Consider the following 13357-nt stretch of genomic DNA (forward strand, 5'->3'; position numbering starts at 1 on the left):
GGAGAGAGGTGCAGCATTCTTTTAAGAAAATAAAAGATTTAAAGCAAAAGAAGAAGGCTAGGCCAACGAATGTCCTTGATCTTTTAACCCAACCCCCACCCCACCCCACCCCTGAGCGCTGGGATTACAGGCAAAGGAACGCACCGCCACACCAGTACTGTATAGTGCTGGGGACTAAACCCAGAGCCTCGCATGTGCAAAGCTAATACTGTACCTACTGAGCCGCGCCCTCAACCCCCAGAATGGTTTGTAAACATGACCCAACTATACAGTTCGCTGCTTCCGAGAGACTTTAGATTCAGGCCACAAGCAGGGTGAAAATGGAAGACGTTCCAAGGAGTTAGGGTAGAGATACCAATGCCACGCTGTATGGGTTTAAGTTTTAAAGTGTAACAAGGAACGGATCGTTCTCAAAGATAAAACAGAAATACCCAATAACATACGAAAAATGCACAACATCCTCGACCATCAGGGGAATGCAAATCAAAACTGCTTTGGGAGCGCATCTCTCCATAGTCAGGCTGGCTGCCATCGGCTCACCCCATGACAGGGGATTGTATGGTTGAGGGGGAAAGGGAATTATTGTGCAAACTGGTGGGAAGGCAGACTCGCGGACTCTTCAAAACCCTCACGTAGAACTCCGTGACCGAGTTACACCACTTCCGGGTATGTAGCTCCGGGGCTCTGAGACGACGCCACAGAGACGTCTAAACGTCCATGTGGACGGTGGCACTGCTGTAATCGCACCACCCGCGTCGTGGAATCAGCCAAGTGTCCATCAACGGGACAGATGAAGAAAATGTGGCATGAATACACAACGGAACTTTAGCCTGCCGTGAAAAAGAATAAAATTATGGGGTGTATTTTGGTAGGAACAACAAAAAAAAAACTTTTTATTTAGAGATCATACTAAATGAAATAAGATAAAGATAAATGTCGTATATTTTTCTCATTTGGGGGTCCTACGTGCGCCCCATGAAAGCAGATGGGAGAGGAAGGCAAGAGACCGGCAGAGAAGTGGGAGGGATGCCTAAGGGAGACAGCGAGGTTGGGGTGAATATGGTCGAACTAAGCTCCCTCTATGACCTGCCACACTACGTACAAGCCAACAGAACCTTACGGGAAGAACGCGCTTCTGTACACTGTGTACGCTCTGTGGCTCAACAACTTCTCCTTTTGGAATTTGTTCCAAGGAATGCGTATAGTGAGGAGCAAATGCTAGCTAGAAACACACCCATCCATGGCGTAACGTGTGTGCAAACATTCTGCTGCTTTAACCTAAAAATCAAGAGACGCGGACTTAACCAACTTAGGACCAAAATGAACGCAGGTCCGTTCTACCTGTGTGTGTGAGGCACTTTTTGTGGCTGTGACGAAACGCCACAACTGACGAGTTCCGGTGGGACGAGTAATCTCCAGAGGGGAGTCCATAACGACCGGAGCGGGGAGACTCCGAAGCATGTGGCCGGAGCACGAGGCTCAAAGGGCCCGCCTTCAACCTTAAGAATGAAGCGGACAGGACGAACCGGAAGTGGAGCAAGGTCATAGACCCTCCAAGCCTGCCCCAAATGTCACGCTTCCTCGAACGATGCTCCCTCTCTTTCCGGCTCCACGACCTCACAAAAACAGTGCCACCAGCTGGAAGCCATACGCTCAAATACCTGAGCCCGTGGGGAAGCCACGCCTCGTGCAAACCACCCCAACATATAAAAAATATATAAAAATATATCACAGGTGGACTAGGTGAGGAAAATGTGAAAAATTTAAAAAAAGGAATTAAAATTTTTATAACGTGACACGCAAGGGGAAAGGTACATTATAGACTGATAGAAAAGTCTACTGATCAACGAGATATAACAAATTTAAGCACATAGCCGTTAAATAAAATAATGAAATTCCACAGAGTTTACAGTGGGAAAAACAGTTCTACACTGACAATTTAGGGATTCATTGCCTTACGCTCAGCAATGGGCAGAACATATGGACAGAGACAATGGGCAAGGAGGACACTTGAATACCAGAACTGAATTATACCTAAAAGAGATGTACGGAGCCCTCTCCTCACAGCAGACACTCATTGGGAAGAGCACACAGACCACGGGTGTTTGAATCGACAACTGTCTGTCCTTTACATCTGTTATCTTATACTGATAAGAAAGAGGTAACTTTGGGCCTCCAGAGATAAGTGCTATCTCTATTTATCTTTCTAGTACACTTTGCGTATTGTGAATTTAGCAATGCGTCAAGCACGAACAAGCATTTCCTTAGGGCCATGGTTTCTTAATATGCAACGAAGCCCATACACAATGGGGGTCAATAAGTAAAACATTGTATCTGAACTTAACTTACGCAATTGCTTCACCAACTGTTCCGGTGAGGAAAGCACCACATTCAGGACTAGAGGAGACGCTCTCACTGTCTCCTAGGATGCTGGCAAGCTTCGTTAGGGAAATTAATTGCGACCATAGGAACAGATCCAAATTCACCCATAAAGTATTTTCGTTTCTACAAGAGAAAATCCAAATTCTTTATGCCAAGGCTTCATTACTGAAACAGAAGCCATTGCAGGCAAGTGGATTAGATCTGACATGGCTCAAAGTAAAGTTTCCCTTTCTTCCTTCTTGTCCCCTTTGCCGTCATCCTGTGTATTTTTTTTCATAACAGTCTAGTCGGGCTTCTTTCTTTTTCAGTGCACTCCAGGTCCTAGTGCATTCTAGGTAAGGGCTCTAGCACTGAGCTGTACCTCAGCCCCAACTACGGGATCTCAGGTCTGAACATGTGCTAAAGATGCTTTTATTACTCAATGTTCCACCTTAGGTAGATGACAAAATGCCAACTATTAGACTCCTTCGCATACAAATAAATATAGTTTCTTCCCAGTAAGAAATTAAAAATAATGGGCTGGGGAGATGGCTCAGTGGTTAAGAGCACTGACTGCTCTTCCAGGGGTCCTGAGTTCAATTCCCAGCAACCACATGGTGGCTCACAACCATCTGTAATGGGATCTGATGCCCTCTTCTGGTGTGTCTGAGGAGAGTGTATTAGTAAATTAATAAAATTTTAAAAACCAAAAAAACTAAATAAATAAATAAATAAATAAATAAATAAATAAGTCAGGCTTGGTGATTATGTCTTTAATTTAATCACAGGAGCAACAGAAGTAATTGTTGTGAGTTTGGGACTAGCCTATTCTACATAACAAGTTCCAGGCTAGCTAAGACTACGTAGTAAGACCCTATTTCCAAAAAAAATTGATAATAATAATTATTATTTGCCCCGACCCGCAGGGCAGTCGACCAGGGTCTGGGGTCCACCTAGGAGAGAATGGGGGACAAGAGATGCAAAGAACGGACAGCAAGTCAAGAAGTCTGATCAAGCTGACAATTTTTAATTTTTCTCAGGCTGAAGATATACTGGTAGAAGCAAGGGGAGGGGTTGGGTGACCACAAAAGAAGGGGCCTGGCTTGATAACCAGGATATTGGCTGGGTAAATCGGCCAAGCGGGGGAACAGCAGGGTGGGTTGCTTAGTGACCTGACCATCAGTGCCTGACCACCGGTACTCAGTGATCTGACACCTAGATTTATGCTATCTATTGAATTTATGTAGAGCTGCGGGTGCTGCTTTGATCTAACCTAAGGCTATTGCTTTTTGTTCTATCATAAGGCTAAAATATAATTGCTTTTTAACCTAAAGACTATTGCTTATTATTCTAGCATAAGGCTAGAACACAATTGCTTTTTAACTTGAAGGCTGCTTTCGCCATCTCAAGGCTGCTCCCAACAATTATTATTACTAATAACAAACAAAATAAGACATACATATGTACTATATTTCTGTAATGAAAATTCCATGTCATTGTTTTGAATACAGTGAGTGGAAACCAATGTCCTCAGAAGGGAAACAGTACCAGATTCCAGTTCACAAGAGTTAGGAATGTAGGGTTCTCATAGTAACCAGAATCCACCCAAGCACCCCTACTCTCACTCTTAAGCCACACCCCTTCCCAATCAGCACCTTAATTTCCCGGTAAATGACTAGAGAAGTAGAACTCAGTTGTCCTTTAGCAATCAAGAGGAATGGACACTTCTGCCTGTTCTTCACTAACATCTTCAGGGTTCATGATGCACACATCAAGACCACAAGGCCTTGGGGCGAAGAACAAGGGGGTGAGCCCTTTTCTAAGAGCACCCCCGCGGCTCGGGTCTCCCGAGACCGTAGTGCAGTTCTCTTCGTCCTATCAGTTCACAGATGCTTGACTAGGAGCCTAAACAGTCAGGACAAAGGACTGACCCTTAGGAAAAGAGATGACGAAACAAAGGGCCCATGTGAACAAGGGAGAAGAAGTACGAATGGCAGTCACGGAGTGTACTCCCTTTTTTGGTTTCTTTTTTTTTTTTTTTTTTTTTTTTCCGGAGCTGGGGACCGAACCCAGGGCCTTGCGCTTCCTAGGCAAGCGCTCTACCACTGAGCTAAATCCCCAACCCCCCCTTTTTAAACAAGTACAAAGTCACTCAGAGAACCCTCAGGAGCAGGTTTCCCAGTGCCTGGTGCTTCAGAGAGGGGCGGCAAGACTCACAGAAGCTAAGTAGGGCAGGCAGTGGCAGCTTGGAGACAAGATGAAGTAAGTTACCCTGCATCCGGGGAACAGAGAAAAATAAACTACCCACAGGCTCAAGGTGGCAAGAAGCAGAAGCCTGGGAGAAGCAGAAGACCCGAAGAAGCACAGCCTGGTCATTTTGCACCAGTAGTGGAACGATCACGTGATACGTTATCAACACCAACTCTGTACCAAGGTAGGGCTCATGTTCCCACAATTGCCGAGGCTGTGCCAACAGCAGCAGCCCTCCACTCCCAGGAGGATTCCCCAGTCCTACTGCTGTCTCATTGGAAAACCCCACTAGGGCTATACAGTGCAACCTCCCTGACTGCTGTAGCCTCACCCTGCTGGGCCAATGGGGCCATGATCTACCATCTTGTCTCAGATCCTCCTAGAAGACAAGGATCCATAGTGTGGTCTCTTCCATATCCCACGCTCATGTTTTTGTGCTTCATGTTGGCTCTGCTACTTTAAGTTGTCACAAGCGTAGGACAGAAGTGTTGTCTCGTGCCCTTAGCACAGGTGGCTGTAACGTGTCTCACGGAGAAGAGGCATGCGTAGAAAAAGCTTCATCTCAGGCACACTGTGTTGCTGGCTATGGGTTCAGTCATAATGACTCCACAGTGCGTGGGAAACAAGGTTTTTCAGCGTCTGCAGTAACCGAAGGAAACAGGTACTACTACTACGAGGCTCGCCTCTGCCTCGAGGCTTGCCTCTGCCTCGTGGGGAAGCAAAGTGATTTCTGACACGTGAACAAACTATCGGTAGAAACCGCGATCAGCGTTTGTTCACTTGTAAATCGGCGCCTTCAACCCCAGCGTGGTATCTATTGATAGTTCCGTATTGCAGAACGGATATCGGAACTCAGGTCCTGGAGGGTGTTAGCCAACCACTCTGGCACCAAGCGGCACCCTCAACTCTGAGTGCGCCAGTTGGTTAGGGGACATTTTTATGATGTGTTTTAAAATAAAATTAGGATGATCTTTATCCTGAGACCTCAAACTTAACGCCCTGAGATGCATGAGTGGTTCTCTCCCAGCCAAAATTGCCTGGCCAGTAGGCTAGCACGAGCCTTACGTCACCATATTTATACTCACTGTTGCCTGTACAGAGGTGCGCTGGCCAGCAACGGTGAAAACTGAAGGAAGTGAGAAAACATTGGAGATTAGCCACTCGCAAAAATTGAAACCACACGTTTTGAACAGAAAACAGGACAAAACGATACAATTCCTAACTCGGATTCTGTTCTTTCTCATAATAGTCATTTAAATATATTCTGGTTTTCTCATAAAAATCAAAATGCTCACCATTTTAAAAACAAGTCCAGCTTAGGCACAGACTTCTGATTCCAGAATTGGAGAGGCAGAGGCAGGTATATTTCTGAGTCCAGCATGATCTAGGTTAGCTAGGACTACATAGTAAGACCCTATCCTGAAAAATAAAAAGGTGTTGGAGAGATCGCTTCATGGTTAAGAGCACTTGTGGTTCTTGCAGAGGACCATGGTTCAACTCCCAGAACCTACACGGCAGCTAACTGTAACTCCAGTTCCATGGTTTACATTGCCCTCTTCTGGCCTCCATGGGTAATGCATGCACACAGTGCACAGACGTACATGCAGGTAACATTCATACACACAAATAAAAATAAACCCTAAAGTAAATTTTAAAACGATAGCAAAAAGTTCCCTCACTCCTGACATTATAATTAACATATCTTTGGTTGGCCCATGTATTTCTGCTTCTTTAGTGATTTTTCTACAGTGATTTTACTGTCCTTTATTTAATTCCGAATTAGAAAATTAGAAGCAAACATATTTCTGGTCCTGCCATGGCACATCGCTAGAGCTTAGAAACAATAAGGACCCGTTCTCTGACCCTGGCTGGCTTTGTGTTCTCAGCCATCAGGGCTCAGTGGCAGCTGCTTATGGGCTAATGTCGGAAACACTCAAGTGTATGGCCATGAGGAACAGCCAGACTTGAGAGCAAGTTCCTTCTTCGGTTTTTGTGTCATTCTTTAGTGACCACTGGACAACTAAGGCAGACCCAGACTCTGACCCATGGACGAGACTCAAGCTCATTCTCTCTTGCATAGGCCAACAGTGACCACGTAACCACACACTGGAGTAAGGTGTCTGACCTAACCTTCTGCTTGACGAAGCTGACTCAATATCGGCCTTCACTCTACAGATGCCAATAGAATCCTGAGGGCCAAATCAAAAGACCTGACTACAGGAGATGAAGAACAGTTGCCTTGCTACTCTCCCAGAGTCAACGGTTTTTCCACTTCAATCATTCTCCCTTTAACCAGTAAGGACCCTTGGGCTTGTTCAACCATTCTCCCTTTAACCAGTAAGGACCCTTGGGCTTGTTCAACCATCCTCCCTTTAACCAGTAAGGACCCTTGGGCTTCTTCAACCATTCTCCCTTTAACCAGTAAGGACCCTTGGGCTTCTTCAACCATTCTCCCTTTAACCAGTAAGGACCCTTGGGCTTGATCTCGCTTCCTCTGCTGGAAACTTCACTGTTCAGATGTTCAGAACCAGGAATTAGCCAAAAAAAAAGCAAAATCGCCAGACGGCCATGAGAATGAATGGAAATCTGCAATTGATGGGGGGAGGGGGGAGGGGGCATCTCCAAGAAGAGACCGAGAGAGACCTGGGATAAGGGAGGCACCCAAGAATCAATAGGGTGATCTTAGCTGTGACTCACAGCATTGAGGATACGGATCCTGAGTTGGCCACTTCCTGTTGCCAGACAGGAACCTCAATGGAGCGATAGGTACACTAACACACCCACAAAACTTTTGACCCAAAAATTTATCCCGTCTACAAGAAATGAACAACAGGTGGGGGGATTGGGGACTGAGGGAATGGCCAACCAACAACCTGAGACCCATTCCATGGGCAAGCACCAACCCCTGACACAATTAATGATACTCTGTTTTGCTTGCAGACAGGAGTAAAGAATGGCTGTCCCCTGACAAGCTCCACCCAGCAGCTGACTCAGACAGATGCGGACACCCACAGCCAAACAGTGAATAGAGCGTGGGGACGCTTATAGAAGAACAGGAGGAAGGATTGTGACTTCCTGGAGGAGAGAGGAACTCCACGGGAAGACCGAATGAACCAACTAACCTGCATCCTCAGGGCTCTCAGAGACTGAACTATCAACCAAAGAACATACACAGGCTGGACCTAGGACTTCCTGCACATCTGTAGAAGTGCAGCTTGGTCTCCACGTGGTTCCCAAACAACTGGAAGGGGTGGGGGGAAGGGAGCTTTGAAAGCCCACCCCCCAGTGACACGCTTCCTCCAACAAGGCCACACCTCTTACTCCTTTTAACCCTATCAAAGAATTCCACAACCTGGTGCCCAAGCCCTGGAATACCTGAGTCTATGCGACCATTCTTATTCAAACCACCACGTGGTCTGTCGTGGCAAGGAAAACAAAGGCACAGAAGCGAAAGACCTGGTCACGCTGCACCCTGCCTGGAAGCAGAGAGAACAGGTGCCCTTACCCACTGAGCCATCCTCAGCTCAAGAAAAATTTTTGAGAAGTTAACTGAGCCAACTTTTAGGGATTTTTTGTTTCTTTCGTTTTTTTCTTTTTGTTTTGTTTTTTGGTTTTGTTTTGTTTTGGATTTTGGGTTTGTTTTTTTTTTGTTGTTGTTGTTTTTGTTTTTTGGAAACAAGGTTTCACAATGTAGCTTTCAAGACTAGCCTTGCACTCCCACTGAAGACTTGGTCCCTAGGTAGCTGTGCTATTTTAGAAAATGCTGGAAACTACTTTACCTAGTATGGCCTTGTGGGAAGAAACATGTCAGTCAGGAGAGCGTCCTTAGGAGAACGTGCCTGCCACTGGTATACTTTACCTCACGGTGGTCTGAAGCATCAGAGCCTGTTCATAACCTGAAACCTGTGAAAACCTGTCAAAATCCATTCTTCTTCCTCCACTTCCTTCAGACACTTGTCACAGTGACTATGAGAGAGAGAGAGAGAGAGAGAGAGAGAGAAGAAAAAAAACTGACTTCATGCCTCCCACAAGCTTCATAGATAATGAATAGATAATGGCTATAACTATTAAGTACCCAGAATCCGGAAGATGTTAAATACTGTTAATGGTTTCCAGCATGACTTCCTTATTCAGATGAGGGGGCTGGGTTTAAAGATATCAGAGACAAACACTCACAAGAAGCCTATGAAAGCCAGCAGTATAATCTGTCTTCCTCCTACACTCACATGCACACACATGTGCACACACACGTGCACACACACACAACCGCACACAACCACACAACCTCTGAATGCCCTTCAGAACGTCCTGAAGCACTTATGAGGCCGAGGTCAGGCTGCTGGCTGACTGTCAGATACTGGGGCATCGCTACTCTCTGAGAGAGGCCCTAAGCAGGAACTGAGTAACAGTCACAGTGATGGATGATGGGCCGAGGTTTTGTGTTCTATTTCTAACAGCTTATCTCTGCTAGATCCGGGATTTCTGAGATAACATGTAACCGAAAGAAATGCCAGCCATCACTTCCTAAGTGAGACTGCACAGGCATGGTGCTTGCAAGTTCTCCTTTCAGTTCACTTACGAGTGAAACACTGGGGCCTGGGGTAATGATGCACACCTGTAATCCCCACACAAGAGGCAGAGACAGAAACATCAGGAGTTCAAAGCCAGCCTTGGCCACACTGAGTGTGAGGTCAGCTTGCAGGGGAAAGATGTGTATCTATGATACTCAGTGTTAACTGAAGGCAGATTAATCAACCAGAAAGAATGTACGTAAAGGCAAAGTATTCATGTTGAGCTACCTACGCTTTCCCCACGAGTATCACAGAGGGACGGACCCTTTGGGCAGCAATTAAAAAAGACCCCTGCCACTCAAGATTTCTGCTTGCACAAAGTCCTTAAACCAGAAAGAGACAATTTTATGCCACGGGATGCTGTGTCTGGAAATCAGACTTCTGAGCTGGGAAGCTGACAAACATCGCAAACACCATTTAATAAACCCCAGAAACAGGACTGGAGAGATAGTTCAGCAGTTAAGAGCACTGACTGCTCTTCCAGAGGTGGTTCTGAGTGCAATTCCCAGCAACCACACGGTGGCTCACAACCATCTATAATTGGATCTGAGGCCCTCTTCGGTGTCTGAAGACAGCAACAGTGTACTCCTATAAATAAATTAATTTTAAAAAAAAAGGATTTTGTTTTTGTTTTATCGTTCTCCTCTCTGTCTCTCTCTGTCTCTGTCTCTCTCTGTCTCTGTCTCTCTCTCTCTCTGTGTGTGTGTGTGTGTGTGTGTGTGTGTGTGTGTGTGTGTGTGTGTGCTTTGTTTTGTTGAGACAGGGTGGTAGCCTTAAACTCATAGAGATCCATCTGCCTCTCCCTCCCAAGTGCTGGGATTAAAGGCATGAGCCACCACACTGACAGAAAATGAATTTTGATTTTGGCTTAGTTTTACCCCCTCCCCATCAAGCTGCATCAAAGAATTTCTAAAATCCTAAAAAAAGCCAAGTCCCTTGCTGCACAAAACCTTAGGAATCTCGAGCATTGGCCTGTGCTTTGTGACACGTGAAAAAGCGTTCTGCCCACACTCTCTCACAGGTACGACCTGGGATTGGTCCCTGGACAGCCTACAGAGGTTAATAAACAGGGATATGAGGCCTCCAGGCAGATTTCCTTAGATGTAGAAGCTGAGACTGTAAATGTCTGCTGGCTGGCTACCCGGAGATCGTTAGGTGTTCATGGGTGAGGGAAATTCCTTACTGACTTTCTAGCAGAGGCCTGCGTTAATCCGATTCGAGTGACTATTTGATTCTTTGGCAAATCTTTTCAGGTTTTCTTTTAAAGCATTCATTCTGTAATTATGTGTATAGGTGTGTGCCCATGTGGGCATGTTCATGTGAATGCTGGTGCCTGTGGAGAGAGCAGAGACACTGGATTCCCCATGAAGCTAGAATTACAGAAGCTTGCGAGCTACCTCATGTGGGTACTAAAAATCAAACTCGGGTCCTCTAGAAGAACGACGCACTGAGCCATCTCTCCAACGCTATAGCCTTCTGAGGCAAGGTCTCTGTGTGTAGCCCAGGCTGACACCACACTTCCGATCCTCTTTAGTCTGTTTTATTTAAGGCTCATATACAAGGCAGCCTTAGTCACTGTTCTCTTGCTCTGAAGAGACACCGTGACCAAGCAACACTTATAAAAAGAACGCATTTAAATGGGGGCTTGGCGACCGTCTCAGAGGCTTACTATCCTCATATTGATGGCAGCACGCAGGCAGACGCAGTGCTGGAGAAGTAACTGAGAGTTCTATGTCCTGATCCTTGGGCAGTTGGGAGAGAGGGAGAGACTGTGCCTGGCGTGGGTTTTCGAATCCTTGAAGCCCATCCCCAGTAACACGCTTCCTCCAACAAGCCTTCATCTCCCAATCCTTCTAATCCTTTCAAACAATTCTGCTCCCTGGTGACTGAGCATTCAAATACATGAGCCCATGAGGGCCATTCTTATACAAATCACCACAGAGGCTGAGTGGAGTGCTCTGTAAAGTGTGCACCGGAAGTGCTCCGTCTTGTCTCTTAATACATATGGTTCCTGACGGCACCGACCACCACTCTTCCCCAGTGAAGGACCCCTGAAGAGATGAAGGAGAGGACCTGAAAATGCTTGGCTAGCTTCCTAGGATCCTTTTCTGGAGGGATAAGTCAGCTCCTCTGGAATATGGAAGCCTGGCAGACTGAGCCACAGATGTGACTTTTGCGGCCATGACTAAACGAAGGCACCCAGTTCAGCTGTCTGTTGGCAGCACCTGGGCCTCAGAGCAATAATTGACAGGGCATCCAGAACCCCCGCCCTCTGGAAGCACTTCCCCCATGTACCTCCCTCTGTACATGCCTGGCCTAAATCACATTAAGATCAGGCGCATCAACAAAGGAGTGACCCGGGAAGGGCTTACTGATGTGCCGGGGACCCTAAACTGCTGGACACCACCTACAGGGGCTCTAAATCAAGAGCCTGCCACCCACAGGCCTGTGTACGTTTCCCAGCCTCTGTCCTTCCTCTCTCCCAAGTGAAGCTTTTGCACCACAGCATACTGGTGTCCCATGGCCCATGCACCTGCGGGGGTGGAGGGCTGGGAGGGGGGAGTGTCTCGTGCCTCTAGCCTCAAGGTGCCTATGGGGCTACCTCTGGTCTGAATTCCTCCTCAAGCAGAGGGCATTATCCTGAGTGTGGAACAGAGGACGTTCTAGACAAGTGGACATATATACTGTGACCCCCCCCCTTTTCAACTGGTGGCTTGGGAATCACAGAGGTGCAAAACAAACATGGCAGAGATGGGTACCCCAGGGAGTGGAACAGATTAGAAGGATCAGCAGATGTGGCCCGGTTAGAGGATGTGTATAATAGTGTAGGGCTTTGGGTAAGGGGAAGACTGCGTCTTGCAGGGTTGTCTTGGTGTGGGCATGTCTGGTGTGAGAGGCTGTGACAGGCTGTGGGTCTAGGTGTCCATGTAGAGTCAACGTTGAGGCGAGTGATAATGTCTGAACATAGGACTCTAATCAGGATAAGGGACTATGTTGTGCTAAGTGTAGAATATGTCAGAGTGAGTGGAGGGGGTGGAACCTGGGAGACTGGAGTCTAAAAATGAGGCTGACTAAAACCTAACGCAGTAGCCAACTTTTTACTAACGATATTTTTATACCCAGCACCAAGTTGACGGAACGCCCGTCAACTTTTTACTCTGAGGGTTAAGAGGAGTCCCATGAGGAAAGCGTACAATCACAAGGGCAAACCGCATACAGCGAGAAATACACATATATGTTTTTCCGTAGAGGCGTGTGAACAGTGACAAAAGCCAGCTGTAGAGTAATACGAAGGGAACTCAGTGCTCTCCACTCGGCTTGGGAGAGGCATGAAAGCTCATTCCAAGGGCACGTCCACAGTTCTGAGGAAATTTAGGTCACGAGACTCTTGCCTGGGTTTCTTGGGATTTTCTCACACGCACTCACAACTCTTCTGACGTGACTCAGTTCTTGGACCGTGTTTCAACACAGTGCCATGTTGGATTCCCTCTGGGTATTGCGCTGGGTCTTGGTAGAGGGATTGGCAGATGGCTTCTGCTGTGCCGGGGCTGATCACAGACACAGAGCGCCCCAGGGAACACCAGGTCCAATTCCTCCGCCAAGCAGCAAGGGCAATCTGAAACGGCCCCTCCTGTATCTGGCACGTGTGCCTCCTCATAGAGGTTCAGAGATCCAGTATGACAAATTTTCTGGCCACAGGGAGCCTTATGGGAGGACATGCCCAGGCAACAAACAGATTTTCAGAGCCCTCCCTGCTGCTCGAAGTCACAGGAAGGTCTCAGTTGTGAGTGGCCAGAGCAAGGACAAAGTCTTGCTCACAACTAGAGGACAGTGACGGCAACAAGAAGGCATGCTAGAATCCCGTCCCTCAACCTGAGGTTGTAGCAAGGCTGAAAGCAATGGGGTCACCCCTAATCTGGGGCAGGTTCTACCAAGCTGGGTATAAAAATATCGTTAGGTGTCCCTCCGTGGTGTCATAAAGCCCAACATGTATAGAAATACACATAGGGGGGCTGGGGATTTAGCTCAGCGGTAGAGCGCTTGCCTAGGAAGCGCAAGGCCCTGGGTTCGGTCCCCAGCTCCGAAAAAAAAAAAAATACACATAGGGTACTTGTTTCAGATAACATGACAAGCAGCTGAGTAGGTTAAAGAGAACACACGTGGGAGCTGCTGCT

The 13357-nt window shown here is 47.0% G+C and overlaps 2 long non-coding RNA genes across 4 annotated transcripts; one reads left to right on the top strand and one right to left on the bottom strand.

The window, feature by feature from the left end:
• Positions 1 to 277: 277 nt before the first annotated feature.
• On the bottom strand, positions 278 to 7854 carry LOC134483064 (uncharacterized). Of its 2 annotated transcripts, none has more exons than XR_015643091.1 (4): positions 5907 to 6030; positions 5697 to 5737; positions 2350 to 2505; positions 278 to 830 (listed from the first exon to the last, which is right to left on the bottom strand). It is a non-coding gene; the product is annotated as an uncharacterized LOC134483064 (long non-coding RNA). The 2 variants fall into 2 exon arrangements; XR_015643092.1 differs by lacking the exon at positions 5907 to 6030 and adding an exon at positions 7734 to 7854 and having other exon boundaries at positions 369 to 830.
• LOC108348824 (uncharacterized) lies at positions 5120 to 9232 on the top strand. 2 transcript variants are annotated; one of them, XR_015643089.1, is made up of 3 exons: positions 5120 to 5272; positions 6692 to 6906; positions 7552 to 9232. It is a non-coding gene; the product is annotated as an uncharacterized LOC108348824 (long non-coding RNA). The 2 variants fall into 2 exon arrangements; XR_015643090.1 differs by having other exon boundaries at positions 5134 to 5272; positions 6787 to 6906.
• Positions 9233 to 13357: the final 4125 nt, after the last annotated feature.

Source organism: Rattus norvegicus, chromosome 18 (assembly GCF_021556685.1).
Source record: "Rattus norvegicus strain SHRSP/BbbUtx chromosome 18, alternate assembly SHRSP_T2T, whole genome shotgun sequence".
Taxonomy (NCBI): domain Eukaryota; kingdom Metazoa; phylum Chordata; class Mammalia; order Rodentia; family Muridae; genus Rattus; species Rattus norvegicus.